This window comes from Octopus sinensis, linkage group LG1 (assembly GCF_006345805.1).
Source record: "Octopus sinensis linkage group LG1, ASM634580v1, whole genome shotgun sequence".
NCBI classification, from domain to species: domain Eukaryota; kingdom Metazoa; phylum Mollusca; class Cephalopoda; order Octopoda; family Octopodidae; genus Octopus; species Octopus sinensis.
In genome coordinates this window covers 175026183-175050009 of record NC_042997.1, presented here as the reverse complement: position 1 = coordinate 175050009, position 23827 = coordinate 175026183, and positions in this window count along the sequence as shown.

The window sequence follows — 23827 nt, the reverse complement described above, 5'->3', positions numbered from 1 at the left end:
AGATAATATCGAGTCAAAATACATCATTTCGTTTCGAAAATAGTAATAAATTTCAATTAGTATTACTTACTCGGATACAGTCCAATTCTTTGTTAGTAAGACTTTGGCTCCATAGGATGTCCTTGTTTTCGATGTTTGTGGATAAATTTCGGAGCTCTGAATTTTCCTTCTTACATCTTAAACGTCCCCCGGTGTTCTTCTTAAACGTCCCCCGGTGTTCTTCTTCTTCTTCTTATTATTATTATTATTATTATTATAATTATTATTGTTATTATTATTATTATTATTATTATTATTATTATTATTATTATTATTATTATATTATTATTATTATTTATAAATATGAATAATAATAATAATAATAATAATAATAATAATAATTGTGTACAGTGCTCAGGTGCACTACAACTCATCTAAAGTGTATATATAATCAGGTGTAGTTTCGGCGGATTTCAGAAAGCATGAGGGCCTTAAAGAATGCAGTGTCATGGCAGTCAACAACTGACGCAGGCAGTTTATTCCATGCTTTAGCAACTCTGAGCGTGAAAAAATGTTTCCGAAAGTCATGGGAGCTGTGTTGTTTTCTGACTTTGTAGGCATGTCCACGTGTGTAAGACACATGGAGATCAAAAAGGTGTTCAGTGTTGTTGTTGGTGAGGTGGTTGATAACTTTGTGGGTGTTTACCAAGTCCGTCGCCAGACGCCGGAGTTTCAGTGAATCCATGCCCAGGGAAACAAGGCGCTCAGAATATGGTAGGTGTCTGATGGAGGTTATGCGTTTGGTTGCACGTCTCTGGACAGATTCCAGGAGGTGAATGTTCTAAGCAAGATAGGGGTTCCAAACTGATGATGCGAATTCCAAGTGTGGTCGTACCATAGCTGTATACAGTTTTAAATAGATGGCTGGAGAGCGGCTAACAAAAGTCTTGCTGAGTGATGCCAAGACACCCTCGGCCTTCTTGACAATTTTAGAGATATGTTTTTTCCAACGCAAATCACTACTGACAGTGATGCCTAGGTCACGCTCGCAAGAGGATTTCTTGATATCAGTGTTGTGGAGGGAGTATGTGGACGCAGGGTTTTTTCTCCCAAAATGCATGGTGGTACACTTGTCCACAGCCAGTTTCAGTTGCCAGTCTGTGATCCATTGCTGCATTGTGTCTAGGTCTGATTGCAGGAAAGAGTTGTAGACATCAGGATCTGTCCTCTTGATTTCAAGGTACAGCTTGATGTCGTCTGCATATTTCAATACTGTGGCATTCTTTAAATTGGCAACTATGTCATTAATGTATGCCACAAACAAGAGGGGACCAAGGACAGATCCCTGTGGTACACCCGATGACATCTCATATGGTGTAGAATGCTGTCCTAGAACTGTGACTACCTCCTTTCGGCTGAGAATGAAGGATTTCAACCAGTTAAAAGATAGCTTTAGGAAGACTTGTTTTATTTATATTTTGTGCTTTAAGTTTAAAGATTACAGTAGATGGTAGTCTTTTAATTAGCTGCTTAAATATTACCTTAAGTTTGTCATCCAACTTATATTCTATGAAATTTAATTCTCAATATTTCATTCTTATCCTTGGATGAAGCCGCTTTTTCAAAAGCCACACATTTCTACAATGAAACATTTAATTGCAGTGGATATTCAGATAGAATACTATACATACACAAACGATTAAATTCCAAAAATAAAAATAGAGCTAGAAATATCCCGTGATATAATTCAATCTGGAGTTTGTTCCCTTGAATATGGCCAAGGAGTAACTTCATACTGGGACATGTAGATAAATCAAAAGCTTCCATAGAAATTCTATCAAAGTGTCCCACTCTTTAAAAAATTCGCTAGTCTTGTCAACTCTATTACTTCTAATTGTTTGTCCAATAATAGTAATTCTACTTATATACGGATAACTGCATGAAATCTAGTTACTGCATGCTCAGTGGAAACTGTCTTGCAAGCTTTTTTTAGTATACTGAGCCAAAGAAGAACTGGATGCTGATTCTGCGAATAAAATCAAGATAATATAATTCACGCACAAACACACATTTGAGAACACGGAAGATTTTCTGCTGTACTTTCCAGATATATTTGGAGACTAAGAGAAACAAATGGCTTAGCCCAGTCTTGCTTTTATGCCAGCTTACAAGTAAGAGAACAACAGAAAGAAATTTAGCTGCCACCCTTGTTTTACAGAAAATAAACTGTTTGAATACAATATACATCACACACTCACACACACACACACACACATACACACACACACACACACACACACACACACAAAAGTACCTTCAGGATATGAGTAGTGGCTGCACAGATGAGATTTGCTGATATCCGCTTGTACTGTTAGGAAGATAACATCACAAGCTATTATATTTTGTTGCACACAACTAACACTACTATATACGGTTTATATCAAACATACGGTCATGGAGTTATATGCATATTTATATATATAATATATATATATATATATATATATATATATATATATATATATATATATATATATATATATATATATATATATATATATATATATATATATATATATATATATATATATATATATATACTAGCAGTATAGCCCAGCGTTGCTCGGGCTTGTTTTCTTTCCGATCCTTTAGAATTGGAATTTTTGAAAAATAAAAATTTTGCATTATGTAGCTTGTTATTCTCTGGTTGAAACACACCGAAAAATGGCGACACAATAGTAAAAGAATCGTAAAAAAATCGGGATTTTCATAGAAAAAAAAAGCACCTTTTTGATGTAAATAACTTTTGGTGCTAACATGGTTCGATTTGAATTTTTTCTTCTACGGAAGGAAGAGCAAGCCTTCTATCATACTCTCAATTTTGGTCAACTTGCGCCGCAGGGTCTCGGAGGGGATAGCGTTAGTTGTATATATATGTACATACATACATACACAATACGTTCATATTGCTTCTGATTTCATTCAAAGCTTGTATAATACTCTGATGTTTATAGCTTTTATCCAAGTTGTAATCTGCATTGTTTTCTTGAGTTTCCCGTATCACTCCGCATATTATCCTCTTCAGTTCCTTTCTAAACACACACACACACACACACACACAAATCATTCATTCAATCACACATGTACACACACACACACACACACACACGCACACACAAACACACCCGTGCACAAACACACACTCTCAATCATAACACCATTATTTTTAAGTAGTTAAGACGAATTTAAAAATATGGAAAAAAATATTTTCACGTCTGTTTCTATTTCTTTGATAGTTTTAGATTATGTTTAAATCCTTTCCTCTCAACCCACCACTAATTTTAAGACTTCTCATTCCATCACCTTTCCTTTGACAATGCATAAATTCTTCTTTACACGTCTCCCCTCTTGCTTTATTTCCTTCCTTCCTTCCTTCCTTCCTTCAATCTTTCTTTCTTCCCTCTACTTTCACTTTCGATCGTAGCTCGTGTCGGCCTCCATTTGATTTGATTAAATTGGATTGAAAGTGAATTCCAAATGAATTATCACAATAAAGAATTTAAAGCTGTTAAGAAAGACGTTACATTGCAAGAATCATTACTCGAAATACAGTTTCATTAATATGGTTTCACTTCCATAACTTAACATTGCAATAAAGAAATCGATAAAGAAAGAGAAAGAACGAGAAAGAGAAGGGGGGGAGGAGATAGAGAGACAGGCAAACAGAGAGATAGAGAGAGAGAGAGAGAGGAAGAAAAGACTACAAAGGAAAGACAAGAAGCGATACTAACAGCACAGATATTGTTGAATTTTTCCAAGAAGTGTGACAGTTTAGTCTGAGAGATTATTTGATTACAGACAATTGTATTCTAGTGTTTCAAAACCGAGAACTGTTTCCAGCTTGAATGAACATTATCAATATTAGATTGTCTTGTGGAAGGAAACCATACATAGCAAATATAGATTTAAAGACTATATTTACAGGCATAGCATAAAAGGATTTCTTATGACCACTAGATCGCGTTTTCATCAAATATAGAATGTCACGCGAAAGATATCAAGAAAGAAAGAAAGAAAGAAGATTGAGAACAGAGAGAGAGAGAGAGAGAGAGAGAGTGAGAGGAGGGAAGGAAGAGAGATAATGACAGAACTCAAATATGTAATGGAATCTAAGATCTAAAATTTTTGTTGTTGTTGTTGTTGTTGTTGTTGGTGTTGTTATTGTTGTTGAAATATATATGTGACATTCCTTCTCTCATCAACTGCAATAGAATTTATACTCCTCCAACCAATGTTGTATGTAGTTAAAAGAAATCTATTAACCAATGCGTTGTTGTAGTTTATATCCAGTCGCTTTTGCGACATCCAATAAGTTAAGTAGCATTGAAATAGTTATGCGATTGAGAGAAGAGAACGTGCGCGCGCCAGCGTACGTGTGTGTGTGTGTGGAGGGGGGGGGAGTGTAAGAGATGGCGGGGCTGCTATTTGTTGTCAACGACTTTTCCGTTGTTTTGATGTGGAGGAGTACAGACACTAAGCAAAATAAATTCATATTCAGACACAAACATATGCTTTATAAGGGAAACAGTATTTTCATAATATTTGCGACATTATATATATATATATATATATATATATATAAACTTACTTTGAAATGGATGCATGGCGTTCAATCATATGATAATATAAATAAAAAAAATACATGCATATATACATACATATATATATATATTATATATATATATATATATATATATATATATATATATATATATATATATATATATATATATATATATATATATATATATATATATATATATGTATGCATATATGGGTTCAGGACGTCACAAAATGTAAACAGTATGAAATAAGTAAATAACATGAAATATGAAAACAACTTGAAATACGAAGACAAACTTGGGTATGCAAACAATGAGAGAAACAAATGGAAAACAAGACAAGTAACATAAGAATGACCCTTCGTCAGTTGTCGGTTGTCTATCTACTTCTCATTTCGAGCATTTAACAATATGAGGCTCCGATTTGCGGAGGTTCAAAGTTGGTAACAAAAGCAGGACGGTGGAGACATACAACAAACCAAACGAAAAACAAACATGGAGAGCTGTTAGCCCAGACAAAATAAGGTAGCGAGCGCTAGGAGAATATTGTCTTTGATAAGAGAAAAGATAGGAGACAGGTTTGTACGACAGACTGAAAGAGAAGAAAGATGATCGTATGAAGAAAAGAAAGATGGACAATGGTCACGTGTGAGCAACGAGAGAGAGTAAAGGAGAAAGAGGGAGAGAGAAAGATAAAAAACGGTGAAGGAGAGAAAAAAGAATTAGAGAAAGGAAGAGAGAGAAGACGAAAGGGGAGAGAAAAAACAGTACAGTATACAAGCAAAAGTAGAGGTAAAGACTGTATTTGTATGGAAGGTTGCGAATACAAATAAACAAATAAATAATGTAAATAGTCTTATCTTTACAGCCGTTTCGGATAAACAATGACACCCTACACTCTATTTAGTAACCCTATCTTACTGCACTCACTTTGATTGCTGAAGTACGGCATAATATTATATAATTTATTTATAAATCTCTCCTAAAAAACATACCCAGGATAGTTTATATAAATTGTTGGATGTATAATATATACTCTACTACTGTATCCAATGCTGTTATACAAAAGCCATCACACCTCCGGATTATCTAGCGTGCGGAATCAAATCCACGTCATAGTGATAATAAATAGACAGTACAATTGGTATTTTAAGTTTAATGAAACATACACATGCTTCAGCAAAACGACTGTGGTTATTACGTAAGGCAATTAATGTGGTACAATTATCATGATACAATGAATCGTCTCCTCGGCGTTCACTGAGAAAAAATACAGAATGCTTGCCCTAATATATATGTTCCAGCTATGCAAATTAGGGTGACATAGTGTTAAGTAATATGAAGATATTGATAAAAGATAGATCGATCAAAAATCGATGGGAGGAAAAAAAAGAACCACACCAGCTAGGTACATATTCAGGCATACACACATTTACACTCATACTCTCTCGTAATCGCAGAGAAGGAAAAGGAACAGCCCCATGCGACGTAGATTCAATAACATTTTTTAGATAAAAATCTTTCTTAATTCTTATCTTTATTCCAATTACAATACTCTCTCTCTCTCTCTCTCTCTGGTAAGAAGCTTGCTTCCCAAGCACATGTTCTAGGTTCAGTCCCACTGAGGAGTACCTTGGACTAATGTCTTTTACTATACCCTCAGGCCGGTCAAAGCCTTGTGAGTGGATTTGGTAGACGAAAACCAAAAGAAGCTCGTCTCACACACACACACGCGCGCGCACACGCCTGTTTGTCCCCCACCACCGCTTGACAATCGGTGTTAGTGTGCTTATATCTCCGTAACATAGCGGTTTGGCAAAATGGTACCGGTAGAATAAGTACTAGGCTTAAAAAAGAAGTCCCGGGATCGATTTATTCGACTAAAAACCCTTCAAGGAATAAGATAAAATAAGATAAAAGATAAAAGAAGTATGTATGTAGGTATGTACCTGCGCCTGTGTGTATATAAATACAATTATAAAAATTCCCAGAACAATGAAGTGCTTGTAACTAGTGGAGACAGAAGTGAGATGGACAATTACCCATTACTCACCATTCAAAATAGTGAACAAAGAAGATTTTTTTAAAAACAGAAAGCAATTTTCTTCTACCGACAAAATAATCTACAGCTTACTCATCTTGTTTTCGACGTATCTAGGACTGTCTTATCCACTTTCGTTATTTCCTTTTAAAGACAGAAGGAAGCAATTTATCTGTTAAATCTAGCTGGTCGATGAACTACGTATACTCCAGCCTCGGATCTTTTCAGTTTGAACGGCAGTTTTTTCTAGCGGTGTCTCATATGAAATTGTCACCCATAATTATGACCCTAGTATCGATCTATTGCATTTCAATCTATTTTAGGGTTAGGGGTGGGGGAAGGGTATCTTTTTTTTCTTCGCAAATGTAAATAAACCCAATCTGTTTCTTAAACGAGGGACATATTCATACGGCACAGAATGTTTTTTTTGCCTCAATGTACGTCAGTGATTGGTTGAAATTGCAGAAATTGAAGAAAAACAACAACAAATATCTTACAAACTATAGAATTTTCTCAATAAAGCCAAGAGAAAAAGATGTTTTATAAACACATTCTACCAGTTTACGAAGTTTAACATTTTTTAGTTACCTAGAAATTATGTTAAAAACTGCCGTTCAAACCGAAAAGATCCCCAGCCTCTAGTTATCATTGTTATCTGAGAAGTTTTCGTTCCAGATCGGGAGCAGTGAGTATAAATACTTAAATTTCAAGAAATGGCAGACATTATCAGCTAACTTCATGAGTTCTTAGTCATAGTCGAAATGATGACGTTCTGTTCGCTCGTTATCCCCCTCCAGTTTCTGTTTCTCTTGTTTGAGATGTGACAACATACGTTAAGCAAGTATTCTGTATTATCTTTAGAAATTGCCTGTTAAATATCATGGGTCATTCACACTCACTGACCATATAATTCTAGCAACTATGTATGTATGTATGTATGTATGTATGTATGTATGTATGTATGTATGTATGTATGTATGTATGTATGTATGTAGTATGTATGTATGTATGTATGTATCTATCTATCTATCTATCTATCTATCTATCTATCTATCTATCTATCTATCTATCTATCTATCTATCTATCTATCTCTCTATCTATCTATCTATCACCATGATACTGTGATACATGATCCCTATTGATCGTTTTTTCCCCTTTTTTTTCTTCTTTCCCTTTACGATCCCTTTTGATCGAAAACCTAACCCACCTTTTTTTTTCTCTCCCCCAAAAAGAAAAGCTCTACTTTAGGTTGACTTAAATAGTGATGTATTTCTATCTCTGTCCCGTCTGTGTGCAGTCCTGTGTGGTTAATGAAACATATCTATCTATCTATCTATCTATCTATCTATCTATCTATCTATCTATCTATCTATCTATCTATCTATCTATCTATCTATCTATCTATCTATCTATCTATCTATCTATCTATCTATCTATCTATCTATCTATCTATCTATCTATCTATCTTCTATCTATCTATCTATCTATCTATCTATCTATCTATCTATCTATCTATCTATCTATCTATCTATCTATCTATCTATCTATCTATCTATCTATCTATCTATCTATCTATCTATCTATCTATCTATCTATCTATCTATCTATCTATCTATCTATCTATCTATCTATCTATCTATCTGTCAGTCTGTCTGTCTGCCATTTTAGTTAAAAGGCTAGGTAACTTCCTATCTCTCTCTTTACACACACATTCACGCGCGCGATCATTTTTGAGCAGACTAGAAAGATGTCAATATGACCGTGTTCGGATTTGATCTTTTTATTAATTTCTATTTTCATTTTTTAGTATTCAGTTTAAAACATCAGTATCTTTGGAGAGTAGCGATTTAAATTTGGGTTTGAAAAATCCAATGACCTGCAAAGAGTAGTAATTTCAGAATCCCAGGTGGGCATCTTTGAACTACCATACCTTTAAATATGACCTGCGTTTACCAAAATGCGGGTCGTATTTATCGGAAGTGAGTCTAACTCAGAGGAATGTAAAGTATGCGTGGTATCGATTATTTATTTTAGGCGGGTGGGGCGCATGCATTTGTGTGGAGTGAGTTTTGATAGGGACATGGTGTATATAATAACCAGTTTGTTTTGAGTATTAGAAAATAAAACTGGATAAGTTTAATTGTGGGTGGTGGTTTGGCGATTACAAAGTAAGGGGCAGGGTATTTGTAAATTTGTGAGAAGAGAAAATTTTCTGGATGGATAAAATTGTTTTATTTTAGAAACAGTCATGGTGAGATGTCAGGCCAAAGATAAAACGATGTATGATGTGTGGGATGTTGTGTGGTGTGTGCTTGTGAGAGGAGTATCTTTGGGTAAATTCATTTGTTTTGGATATAACGGGGAAGGTAGTTTAGGGCGTTAAGAATGTGGTGGTGAGTAGACAAACTGAAAACCTTGTAAGTTTAAAAATAGGAGGGGAGACAAAATGGAGTAGTGTTGATTGGCAGGCATGACTGTTTGGTTAAAGAAACTCGTTTTGCAGACAGGTGGGTTCTGGTTCAGTTTCACTGCACGGCCCCTCGGGTAAGTAACTTTTACTACTCCTCCGGGCCGACCAATGGCCTGGGAGTAAATATACTGGACGGAAACTGTCTACACACTTACATATATAAATTTTTTTTTCACTTTTACTTGTTTCAGTATTTGTACTGCGACCATGCTGGGGCACCACCTCAAGGGGTTCAATCGAACAAATCGACCCCCAAAACTTATTTCTAAACCTGGTACTTATTCTATCGGTTTCTTTTTGCAGAACCGCTAGATTAACCACATGTGTCCACATATTCTTCAAAGTACTCCAATTTTGTCACAAAATCTAAACGTAACACTCTGAGTCTCTCCACATAATTCTCATCATCATAAAATAGAAATACATCACTATTTAAGTCAACCTAATCCGTAGTGTACCACTTTATTCCATATCTTTTACTATGATTATAATTCTATATGTGCAGGCACAATGGCTCAGTGGTTAGAGCAGCGGATTCGAGGTCGGAGGATCGCGGTTTCGATTCCTAGACCGAGCGTTGTGTGTGTTTATTGAACGAAAACACCTAAAAGTACTACGAGGCTCCGGCAGGGGGTGGTGGCGACCCCTTCGTCACAACTTTCTCTCACTCTCTCTTCTTGTTTCTTGAGTAACGCTGCGATGGATTGGCGTCCCATCCAGCTTGGGGGAACACATACGCCACAGAAACTGGGAAACATGGGCCTGGTTAGGCTTGAAAAGGGCGACGTTTATCGTTATAATCCTATATGCTTCTCTCACTTACTCTAACTCTGTGTGATTTCATAACTTTTCATTTCAATTCTACATTCTGTTCGTAATTCCAATACACTGATTTAACTAAATATTATTTTCTAGCAACCACTTACTATATTTTAGCAATCACTTATAGATATTCCCAGATAATAAAGAAATTTGAAGATCTTTCTGTTTACTTCTATGGATGGAAGCACTCCGTCGGTTACGACGATGAGGGTTCCGGTTGATCCGAATCAACGGAACAGCCTGCTCGTGAAATTAACGTGTAAGTGGCTGAGCACTCCACAGACACGTGCACCCTTAACGTAGTTCTCGGGGATATTCAGCGTGACACAGAGAGCGACAAGGCCAGCCCCTTGAAATACAGGTACAGCAGAAACAGGAAGTAAGAGTGAGAGAAAGTTGTGGTGAAAGAGTACAGCAGGGATCACCACCATCCCCTGCCGGAGCCTCGTGGAGCTTTTAGGTGTTTTCGCTCAATAAACACTCACAACGCCCGGTCTAGGAATCGAAACCGCGATCCTATGACCGCGAGTCTGCTGCCCTAACCACTGGGCCATTGCGCCTCCTTACTTCTATGGTACTCCTAGTGAAGGCGCATAGTGGTTAAGGCATTCGGTTCACGATCGTAAGGACGTGAGTTCAATTCCCGGCGACGCTTTGTGCCGTTGAGCAAAACACTTTATTTCACTCAGCTGGTAAAAATGAGTAGTACCTATATTTCAAAGGGCTAGCCTTGTCACATTCTGTGTCACGCTGAATCTCTCTGAGAACTACGTTAAGGGTACACGTGTCTGTGGAATGCTCAGCCAGTTGTACGTTAATTTCACGGGGAGGCTGTTTCCTTAATCGGATGAAATGGAAGCCTCGTCGTCGTAACCGACGGAACGCTGGTTATATGCTATTGTTATACCTTCTTTTATCTATATTCATACTTTCGTTTGAACTTACAATTTTAGATATCAATTCCTTGTTGTTACAATAAATAAGTTCTTTATTCTGGTCTTCTCATTATATATCATATCTGAAACCTATCGTAGTCAGCTGATTAAAAACATATACTTCCATTACCTCTCAATCCTTTTGGCTCTCTCCTTCTCCGCTTATAATAACCTATTTCTTTACTACCCACAAGGGGCTAAACACAGAGAGGACAAACAAGCACAGACAAACGGATTAAGTCGATTATATCGACACCGAAAGGATGAAAGGCAAAGTCGACCTCGGCGGAATTTGAACTCAGAACGTAGCGGCAGATGAAATACTGCTAAGCATTTCACCCGGCGTGCTAACGATTCTGCCAGCTCGCCGCCTTGTAGAGACAAATAGATGAGAAAGCTGGCGATGCGGTTATATAGGATTGAAACACCATCTACTAAGACATCTAGTATCTTAGCATAACGAAGTTACCACACGACCAAACTCCCACACCCTTTAAAACAAAAACCTTGTTTGTTTCCCTCACACGTTGCATTGATCACCATACCGCACAGCTAGTAGCAAGTAGGTATATTTTATCTTGTACGTCACACCGGCCCTGAAATTATAGGCCACACCTTCAAGTAATACCCCTCTTACTGCCTAGTCTAGCTAACTGATAATTTTAATTTACTTGTCCCATATGCTGTTGTTACTCTACACACGTTCTTCTTCCCACCACCAAACTTAGCTTCCCCCTTCCCTACTCATATTGGTACAGGCCACATCTTCCTTTAAATCCAACTCAAATTTGGTGTATTAATGTAATTTTTCATGCTAAACCTTAGGGCCTAATTCACCTGTTCTATAAAATTTTTTTTAAGGAACTTGCAAAGGTTTAAAGTGTGATAATTTTTACCCAGTCAGAAACCAGGATTTGGAAACTATCATTTTGTGCGTGACTGCATTCGTAAGATGACAAAACAATAATGTCAACATTGCGACAATAGCACGTGTTTTAAGCATATAATAAACGAAAATGAACAAAAAAAACATCAAATAAATAAACCAGTAAACAACACATATTTTTTTAGTTTGAAGCATTCAGTATACATTTGAAGGGAAAAAAGAGTAAATATCACATTTTGTAGTTTTAAAAGCACAAAAAACAAACTGTAAACAAATGAAATATTTTCGTAAACACACATGGAAAGTTACCAACACCTATATGTCTGTGGCTTTCGACTGGCTAAAATTGCCAAAATTTGCATACTTTAAAAGCTATTAACTGTTTGTTTATTGATTTATGGTGAAAATGAATTGCAACTCAATAATTAGCATACAAAACTACATCAACACACCAAATTTGAAATCAATTGGAACAAAGCTGAAGACATTGAAAAGTGGCAGCCAAACAAAAAAGATCCTTATATATATATATATATATATATATATATATATATATATATACACACATATCCCTTGCAATGCTAGTTAGTTTCTAGCTATCTATCTATATATCTTCCTATTATTATGACCTTATGTTCTCTGCTCCTCTTCTTTTAAGCTCACCTCTGTATATCTTCCACTAATAGTAGTTCATTACTTCCTACTAAGGCTCTGTCCCATTCTTCCTCCGATTATGGAGTAAATCGCAACTATAACGGCGGCTGGCGATCGTTTGCAAAGAAATGCGCCGTCTACGCTGCTGTTCTTGAAACAGCTGTTAGAAACCCTCTATATATCTTCTTCCTTTCTTATGATCCAGCTTTGGATCTATTTACGATGACTAGTTTTACTTAATACCAATAATACGGACTTACTGTATAACTGTTTCGGGAAAATACTATCACATACCATAAACATTAAGAACATCCTTTAACTTAACTTTTATGGATTTCTTGTGATCTATACTCTTGTAACAAACCAATGCTCAAGTTTAAATATACCATAATCTCACTTTATCAGTTGTGTGTCTGTTTATCCTTTTATTCTATTATATACATCACATTGAAACACTGCTTATAGCCAATCTTCATTAGGCAACTTTAATGCCCCAACTTTTTTTAGCTGGAGATCAAGTTTAGGCAGCTAGTCAACCTAATCACTAATTGTTGCGTCGCGAGATGCAATATTACCTGAAAGACACACCCACAACTCAATAAATAATATTACAACCTCAAAAAGGCGGCAAGCTGGCAGAATCATTAGCGCGCTGGGCAAAATGCTTAGCGACATTTCATCCGTCTTTACGATCTGAGATCAAATTCTGCTGTGGTCGACTTTGCTTTTCCTCCTTTCGGAGTCGATAAAATAAATACCAGTTGAGCACTGTTGATGTAATCGACTTTCCCATGGTCTCCCGATATTACTGATCTTATGCCAAAATTTGAAAAACCAATACTACAGCTTCAACGACGAGAACAACAGTTTTCAATAATAACAATAAAAAAAAAAAAGAGAAGAGGGACACGGGAGATAACTCGAAATTTTATGAATTATGATTAAATAGAGACTGTAGCAGAAAGTGAGTCTGATTTAGCAGTCTACAAAAATACTCTTAATACATATTTTGGAACCATTCTGTTGACTCTAAGCCAGAAAATTCAACTTGTTGAAAGATCAGAAAATACACAGGATTTAGAAATCTGATATTCTTGACGGATATTTTCTATTATTCTTGCTGAAGTTAAAATCTTGCACAGCAAATCCAAAATAACATCTACTAGACTAGCTAAGCAGCGTATATTTTCATGTTATTTCATCGCAGTATATATCAAAACTTAGCGAAGAAAAAAATGAAAAGATGTTATGACATCATGTCTTCAAAAAGAAAAATTGTTTGGCAGATGAAAGTTTAGTAAATAACCATTTAACCACTCCGTCTCCTGAATTGTTCTTTATTTGGTTCCTGTGCTAAGAAGCGATGTTTACTAATAAATAAACAAATAAATATATATATATATATATATATATATATATATAATATATATATATATATATATATATATATATGATAATAATAATAATAATAATGTGGAGGCGCAATGGCCCAGTGATTAGGGCAGCAGACTCGCGGTTTCGATTCCCAGATCGGGCGTTGTGAGTGTTTATTGAGCGAAAACACCTAAAGCTCCACGAGTCTCCGGTGATCCCTGCTGTACTCTTTCGCCACAACTTGCTCTCACTCTTTTCTTCTGTTGGCCTGCTCGCTTAGCCAAGCGATGTGTAGCCTGGTCGGTCACGGTGATATAATAATAATGATATTAATAATAATAACTGCGGTTGTACTTCATTTGGTAGTTTTAGTCATTGGAAGGTATCACAGTGTTGTTAAGAACTTCACTTTGCAATCACTTGGCTTCAGGATCACTTCCATTGCGTGACATGTTGGCTATTGTAGAAAAATATCAGCATGTCGACCAATGCCTTGTGAGTGAATTTGGTAGCCGGAAACTGTATGGAAGTCCGTCATTTACATTAATCAAAGTACAAACCGTGTTAGATCCATTACAGCCTATCTTACCAATCGCTTCACATTGGATATTAGGTAACCTGGTGGATATTCGGTACGAAACCGACTGGTAAGATCAGCTGTAATGGGTCTATAATACTTTGGTTAATATATCCACCCTCTTGAGAAATATACGAGCGCCTATTTTGATGTATGGATTCTTAGACGATTATATATATATATATTTAAATGTGTGTGTGTGTATACATGTCTTTCTTTTTGTCTCCACCCACCGCTTGATAACCGGTGTGTCTTGTTTACCTCCCCGCAACTTAGCAGTTTGTAAAAGGGATCGATAGAATAAGTACCATACATCAAAAAAAAAAAAAATGCAAGTACTGCGGTCTATTTATTTGACAAAACACTTCAAGGTGATGTCCTAGCATGCCCACCGTCCAGTGATTGACGCAAGTGAAAGAATATACTCGTTCACTCCTAAAAATTTAATCAAAATAAACTAAACAAGGCAAAAAGAAAAAAAAAAGGAAAAAAGTGATAAGAAACCTGGCATTTAGCTGATAGCACCACATATTTTCTTCTGCAAGTTGTGGTGGTTATTGACTTTATCTAAAAATCTAATGCAAAAAAAAAAAAAATGAAAAGAAAAGAAATAGACACAGATTTCTTTATATAAATCGGCGATATTTTTGATACACTAAACCGTCAATGCTTATTTTCAAAAGGAAGGTGGGAGAAAGAAAGTGAATGGCGTTCGAGAATGAAGAGAGGAAATGTAAGGTGGGTGGATAGCGAGAGAGCTCAGTGGAATACTGAATCATAGATTACATATTTAGCTAACAATTTTCACATATTTCGACCCAATTCCAATGTCACACCGACTTAGGAGAGCTTCCAAAATATCTAAAATAGAAAATAAAAGTAAGCAGTGTATTATTACTCCTGCTATTTCTTATCTGAAACGATTCGCAGTATCAAAACGATCCATTTTAGCCACTTTCGTTCGAAGTTAATTTGTCTGCCTGCATCGCTATTCTAACATTAATAGGCGCTAATGGAAAACTTTACAATGTTTGCTGCGATGAATCTATGAGATGAAGCCAACTTATTGACCAATCACCAAAACAGAAATAAATTTAATTCCAAGTAGAGGCTATACTTTGCTCATTTAATTCTCCATCGCAAAATCGCAGTAGATGAATGGATAAGGTGTCTACTTTAATTCTACAAAGAGACAAATTCGTATCTCGAGTAGCTGTGTTCTAAACACTGCGTTGGACAGAAGACTGACACACACACACACCTACACTATTTCACATATCCGGAAGAAACACTGATCGAATCACCTATGGAGCATATAAATGAAAACTGATGGAATTGTCTTGATAATTCCCAAGTATATCAATGATTTCAGTTGTACCCACTGATTGGTCCTTCCTTTGAAGGCCAGCAAGCCTTGAATAGCTGCCGATTCTCTATAAGACTCAAGCAAATTCCTCAATGAAGAACTGCTTCTACATCTGGGACGGTGCTGATGCTACTTACACAGACGGCGTGGACCGCATCCAGAGATGAGGCACTCGACTGATTGGCCTTCAATCACTAAATATACATGAATGGATGGACATCCAACCTCTCGGTTCCTTTATTAGCCACAAGGGCCCAAACAAGGACAGACAGCACAATACACAGAACGAATATGACAGAGGGGACAATACACAGAACGAATATGATATGATTATACAATAATGGGGTTGTGAATGGCTGCATGCGCCCCTCATCACATACATTACCATTAATCTATTTAAACTGTCCGTTTTTATCATGTGTTTACATAACAATTAATTATCGTCCACCATTACAATTATTTGAACCGTTATACGTTCTCTAAAATTGTTCTTCTATTTTTCCGATATTATTAAACATAACATAAAACACTTACTCTTTCTTTTTCCTTTTTTTTCTTTTTTTCTGTTGATTTGACATTTTTATTTATTTATTTATTTTAGTAATATTTCATTAGTGGTTCAATTTCTGCTATGGCCATCCAGCCTCTCATCCTCTCGTTGTGGCTTTTCTATCACTACTATAACGGCATCTGTTCTTCGGAGCTGGCTTGTTTCGTGTCTCCTTCACACAGGCACTCCTAACCCAATTGCCTCTCCACCTCTCATCACCCCTGTTGCACCCGTTACCGGCCCTGCATTAGCTCTTATATCCAGTCTTCACTGGCTCTTTGGAGTTTTCTTCCTGCAGGTATTGGCCTACAACAGTTTAAACGAAAGAATAACGCTATTAAGCCCCCATACCGGTCTCGAAGAAGGCCCTGAAAAGTAATGGCATGTATGTGTGTGTGTGTGTGTGTGTGTGTGCTCAGACATGGTTGCAAGCTTAAGAAATTCATTTTACAACAACGGGGTGCAGAGCTCGATGCTCTTTAGGTTAGTGACTTTTACTACAGTATCAGGTTGTTTTATAACCTGTGAATGTACGGTCTGATCAATAAGTATCCGGAATGTTGCCATAATAACGAAGCTAATGTACGGAGAGTGAAGATTGACTTTGAACTCTGCGGTGCATATGCACTAAGTTTTAACGTTTTAGCTCACTTCCACTGTTTACAACAGTGATTGGAAGGAACGTGTGTAGCGCGTGACCGTCGCATTGACCATGGCAGAGAAAGTTGTCATGGCGATACCTGCTCAGACACCTACTCAAAGATGCAGAAAGTGTATGGAGAGGAGTATATGAGTCGTACACAAATGTACGAGTGGTTAAGATGTTTCCAAGGTGGCTGAAAAAATATCGATATTGACGTACGTTCTGGGAGACCTGCAACCAGTAGAACTGAATTAGATGTGCGTGCAGATGTGAGGGAAATCGTCGTATCACCATCCGTGAGTTACCAGAGGATGTGCAGATTAGTTACAGTTCAGTTCAGTTCATTATCACTGAAGATTTGGGTATGAGACTCGTGTCTACCAAGTTTGTGTCAAAATTGCTTTCAGCTGACCAAAAAGACACTCATGTTTCAGTTGCACAAGATTTCCTTGATAGTATCGAGAACGATGACAACTTTTTGAAAACTTTGCGTAGGCCTCTGAGCAGGTATCACTAAGCTTTTGGCAAAATTTGATGCAGATTCTCTGCTCAACTTTCTCTGTCACGATCTCAGATCAGGTCACTTGCTATGCAAGTACATCTCCGTAATATATATATATATATACGACGGGCTTCCACACTGTTTCCTTCCATCAAATTCATTCACAAGGCATTAATTGTGCCCAGGGCTATAAAAGACACTTGCTCAAGATGCTGCACAGAGGGACTGAGCCGGAAACCGTATGGTTGCAAAGCAAGTTTCTTAACCACACAGTCACTCCTCTATTAAAATTTTGCAATTATCTTCTCCCACTTCAAAAACTACAAATTCCTAGGACTAGACTAACTAGAGATAGAAGAGCTTACTTTTGCCTCTTTTCATCTAACATTTTCTCTCTTTAATTCATCCACTAAATTTGCTTGTCATTCTAAAAAAAAATCTTTATACTTAAGAAATTCATTTTCAGTCCTGGAAAGACCATAGTACATTTGTTTGTTTCACCTGATGTAATCATCACCATTTCCAAGCTGCCCCTCAAGGTGCACTCAGAAACTTCCACTATTATGTCACTTCAATCTGAAGATGCCTCAATAGCCTCCTACCTCACAAGTCATGTATTTACATCTTCATAATATATATATACAATGTTGGCATTAGATCTTCTAATTTATATTAGTTACTTAGCTAGTTCTCTTCGTACCACGAGGCATGAGGCCACATCATGAACTGTCCAACTAGCTCTGTTTTCTACCAGTATTTTGATATTGTTCCAACTTCCCCACCCTTTTCATTTCCTTTCCTTGTCAATGGTCCTTTGCCATGTGTCCTTTAGGGTGTCCTGCAGCTCTTTTTCTCCTCAGGCTTCCACTTTCGTGCGACTGTACAATAGTTTTCTCAATCTTGTCTGAGGATGTGTCCAATCCAGTTCCTGTGCCTGCATCTTATTTTGTCAGTGATCCTGTTACTACTCATTGTCATCTCAGTTGTATCAGTTTGGACTCTCTGCATGACTTTACATACATATCTCTTTTATCCTTTAAGTCTCTGTCCATATACAACCACTGCATGTATGTTTATGTCAGTATTAATATGTGGATCCTCACAACAGTTTGTATCTGAGAAGCTTTCCCTTTCATGGCACAGCCCAAGCAAATAGGACTAACACCTATTATGTTTAAGAATAAAAATAATGTGGAGGCACGTGGCTTAGTGGTTAAGGTGTCAGCACCATAATTGTAAGATTGTGGTTTCAATTTCTGGACCGGGCGAAGTTTTGTGTTCTTGAGCAAAACACTTCATTTCACGTTGCTCCAGTCCACTCAGCTGGCAAAAATGAGTAATTGGTGTCCCATCCAGCTGGGGAACACATACGCCATAGAAACTGGGCCCATGAGCCAAGCTAGGCTTTAAAAAGGGTGCATTTATTATTTTTTTTTATAAAAATAATACTAATATTAAAAAGAACCATTCCTCACATTAAGATTAAATAATTGTTTCAAACACTGAAAAATTTTCACAATAATAAGAATCCTTTCTGCTATAGGCACAAGAACTGAAAATTTGGAAGAGAGAGTAAGTTGATACCATAGACCCCAGTACTTCACTGGTACTTAATTTATCAACGCTGAAAGGATAGGAGACAAAGTCAGCCTTAGAGGAATTTGAACTCAAAATGTTAAGACGGATGAAATGCCACTAAGCATTTTCCCAGCATTCTACAACTTACCACATTATGTATAAGTAGCTGTAGTAGTAGTAATTGTAGTAGTAGCAGTCCTTTCTGCTATAAGCATAAGACCTAAAATTTGGGCGAGGTGGCTAGTTGATTACACTGATCCCAGTACTCAACTGGTACTTACTTATCTTATCGACCCCAAAATGTTGAAAGACAAAGCTGACATCGGCAGAATTTGAACCTAGAACACAGAGGAAAGCAAAATGCCATTAAGCATTTTTCCTGGTGCCCTAACAATTTTGTCAGCTCGTGTCTTATAACAATATCTGATTTAGACACAAGGCAGTAACTTCGAGGGGGAGAGGGTTAGTCAAATCCAGTAATGTATCGATCTGGGTTCATATCCTACTGAGGTCTATTTTTTCATCCCCACATGCAGCAAGCCAGAGAAATACTGCAAGATATTTTTCTGACGATCTAACCATTCTTAACAGCAATAATAATCGTTTCAAATTTTGGCACAAGGCAAGCAATTTCGGGGAAGCAGGTAAGTCAATTACATCTGGACTGGTACTTATTTTGTAGACCCCTGAAGGATGAAAGGCAAAGTCAACCTTGGGGGAATTTAAACTCAGAATGCTGGTAAGCATTTTGCTTGGTGTGCTAATGACTCTACTAGCTTGCCACCTTTTAAATAGTAATAATAATAATAATAATAATAATTATAATAATAAAGGTTCATTAGCAATTCATTGGTTAGTAGTAAACAGTAGCAGACTGAATTAAAAAATAAAAAAAAAATAGAAGCAGCTAAGCAGCTGTGTGTAAAAACCACTGAGTTGCTAACTCTGGCCCACACAAACTGTCTTCTTCATCAGACAGAAAGCTAAAAGACCCAGCTTGGCTGTACCCCTCCCTCTTCCTGTCAGTTCAACAACTTTACAGCAATTACTATCATTGTCAGTATAATGAAAGATAGGTTGGATTGTGAAAAGGTTGATGAGAATAGATGTATGTATGAGGCAAAAAACAGAAATGAGACTCAACCAAGCTACTCACAGGCAAGGAACAAAATTACAAATTCTTCTGGATAGGTAATAAAGGTGTAGAAATGCTGTTAATAGAGAAATGGATAAAGTATGTGAGATAGTCACAGTGTGCCATAGGGAGATTAAACACAAGCTAGTCTTAAACAATACAACAGTAACATTTATCTCTGCTTATGCATCACTGTCAGGACTACTTTTATAAGAACCTTCTCCAGGAAAAATAAGTGACCTCCTCATCATTGATGGTGATTTTAATGGACATGTTGGACAGAATTATGTGGTTGATTTGCTGGTGTGCATGGTGGCATATGGTTATGGTACATGGAATAAGGCAGGAACAAGGATCCCAGAGTTTTGTGATGAAAATGACCTTAACATCTGTAACACTAACCTCATGAAACCAGTCAGATATCGGATCACCCATACTTGGATGAACACAGAAATCAGATAGACTTTGTACTCACCAGAAAAATAGGCGGACAGTTAGGTGTAAATGCTTAATCTGTGTCTGACAAAGAAATGTTCCTTGCAACATGGACTATGAACTAGATAAATGCAGACAGAAAACAATCTGGAGGACATGGAGGTTGAAAGAGCAAAGAAACAGTAGGGATTTCAAGATATATTAAAAAGATGTATATGACAAGATCAAGGAAGAGATAGAAAATAATGATGAAGAGGACAACTGCGAGTTACTAGAGATAACCTACTAAATGTGAGAGACCAAGCCTGTGACTGGAGCAAGGTCCCAGCTAAAGAGAGCATGATATAACAGTGACAGAACCTTTAACCCTTTTGTTACTAACCTGGCCAAAACTGGCTCTGGCTCTGTGGTAAAATGTCTTGTTTTCATAAGTTTTGAATTAAAATATTCCACCAAGCCTTATGTTCCTAACACTAACTTAATGATAACTAAGTTATTTTACTAAATTCTTTGTTATATTTAAAATAATTGAAAGAAACACAGAGCAACTCAAAATAAATACAGTAATGAAAGGGTTAAGGTTAAGAGACAGGATTGGAAAAAAATGTAAGAAAGTGGGTAGCAACTTGCAAATAGAGATTAGCAAAGAAAGAAACTGAGGCTGAGACTTTTGCAAATGTTGCAAGATGTGAGGTTTTTTGGATTGTGAAGTAGTGTATGAGAGAAAACTCAAGGTGTTATTGGAGAAAAGTGAGCATAGAATGATTATGGCTCTGTACAAGCCATGTACAGGTGCAGTTAGCAAGGTGAGAGTTAGTAAGGAGTATAGTTATGAATTTAGCATGAAAGTAGGAGTTTACCAGAGTATAGATCCCAGCTGTCTTATTTTATTACAATCCTCCAAGCCATAACAAATGTGCTTAAGATGGGCTGCCTGTGGGAACTCTTTTATATTGATGATGTATTTCTTGTAACTGAATCTGTAGCAGACTTAGGAAAGGAATTCCAGGCATGGAAACAAAACTCAGAATTGAGACACCTGAGAGTGAATTTAGCAAATACTAAGTAAGTTATTAGTAAATAGGACAAGAGTAAAGAAATATGTAGGAATTTCACAATAGTACAGCCAGTGTAAAGTATAACTAACAAGTGGTGTAGTGTAATCACATGCAAGCTAAGAAGGTAGACTTCACATGTAGCAGATGTCCATGAACAGTAAGTACTAAGAGCATTTGCAAAATACACTCCCTCTGATGCTCAGAAGGCTCTTTAGACGTAATTGACAGCTTTTGTACCTATGGGACCTAACTAGGAGTATGGGTGGTAGTTCTGAAAAGCATAGTAGTCAGAATAAGAATTGGTTGGAAAAAGTTTAGGATGTTACTACTTCAACTGAATACAAAGAAGTTTTCTTTAGAAAGGACAGATTGTATGATGCCTGTGTATAAAACATGCTGTTGTACTGTAGAGAGTAACATAGGCCTTAAATGCAGAATAATTGTGCAAACTAAAAATAGAAAAAGTGAGCATTCTCTGCTGAATGCATTAATGAGCAGAGAGAAAAAAGCAAAGTGAACATAAGAGGAATTAGATGTAGTACACAAAGCAGAAGATAACCTTGGTATGGTCATATGATGCATATGGAAGAGGACAACTGTAAAACAAAAGCATTACACAGTCAAAATGAATGAACCTGTAGAAAAAGGAGATTGAGGAAGACAATGTAATGAAGACAGATCCGAAGTTGTTACCTTTAAGAGGGGAGAGATGTCAAAGGATCATCCATGTTGAGTGGTGACATGTTATGCAGAAGACCTACCTGTCCAATATATATATATATGGGTACCTGTATATACATGTATAGGTATGCAAACACCAAAAGTTTTTTTATTCTCTCTCTGTTTATTTCCTCATGAAACTTTCTGTTGAAGAGCATAGGCTCGAAATGTAAAAGACTTTCTCACCTTTCCGAGCATGAAACTAATACACTTGCTTGTTGCTTATACACCTGTTTCTGTCTTTTGCTTTTCTGTAAATTTCAACTATATATATAGTTGTCCTTGCATACAGGCTGCTCCCTGCATCCCTCTCCAGCTAAGCATTCCTAACCTTGTGGATGCTGGTGCCCTGTAAATGCACCCATGCTGGTACTGTGTAAAAGCACCTGGTACACCCTGTAAAGTGGTTGGCATTAGGAAGGGCATCCAGCCATAGAAACCATGCCAAAAGAGATATAGAGCCTGGGCAGCTCTTGCCAAACAGTCCAAGCCATGCCAGCATGGAAAATTGATGTTAAATGATGATTATGATGATGATGATAGCTTCTCATCTCTGTAAGACCTCTCTATCACATCCACACATATGTCTGTCAGTCATGCCAGTTTCACATATCTCTATTGTCAAAACCTTTACCATTCATGCTTTTATTATTTACCTCTCAAATCACTTTCTCCTCTTCTCAATCTCATGGTAACTTAGGATGGCACTGGATATTTTCCCTTCACTGTATACTGCTTCCTTTCACCAGCACTCCAACTACTCCTGCCAACTTAGACACACTAGCTCTCTTGCCCATCTCAAGACATTTGCATAAAGGACCATATCACATTCGCATGTACCCCACACTATACCTGTACTCCTCTCCTTGTTGGTGAGCTGGCAGAAACGTTAGCGCACCGGGTGAAATGCTTAGCGGTATTTCGTCTGCGGCTACATTCTGAGTTCAAATTCCGCCGAGGTCGACTTTGCCTTTCATCCTTTCGGGGTGGATTAAATAAGTACCAGTTACACACTGGGGTCGATATAATCGACTTAATCCATTTGTCTGTCCTTGTTTGTCCCCTCTGTGTTTAGCCCCTTGTGGGTAGTAAAGAAATAGGTTTCAGCATACATATTCACTCATACCATTTACTCACCACTCAACAACCATTGCTCTCTCTCTCACTCATATCATGCTGGTGCCATGACAAAATGCACTCAATGCACACTTAAGCATGAGGTCAAAAGGACTGTTTAGCCTTGTCAGAAACGTAGCACCCTCTGAAGTGTAGGTGCCACAAAATAAAAAAAAAAAAAAAAGCACCCAGTGCATTGTTGCTAGGAAGGACATTATATAGAAACCAACCACAAATTCAAACTTATGAGTGAAATATGGTCCTCTGAATTATCTAGAAGAGCAGCAGAGACCCATCCAACCTAGCTTGGAAAGTAGATGCAAAACGATGATGATAGTAGGATTAAATTTTATATATAATTAC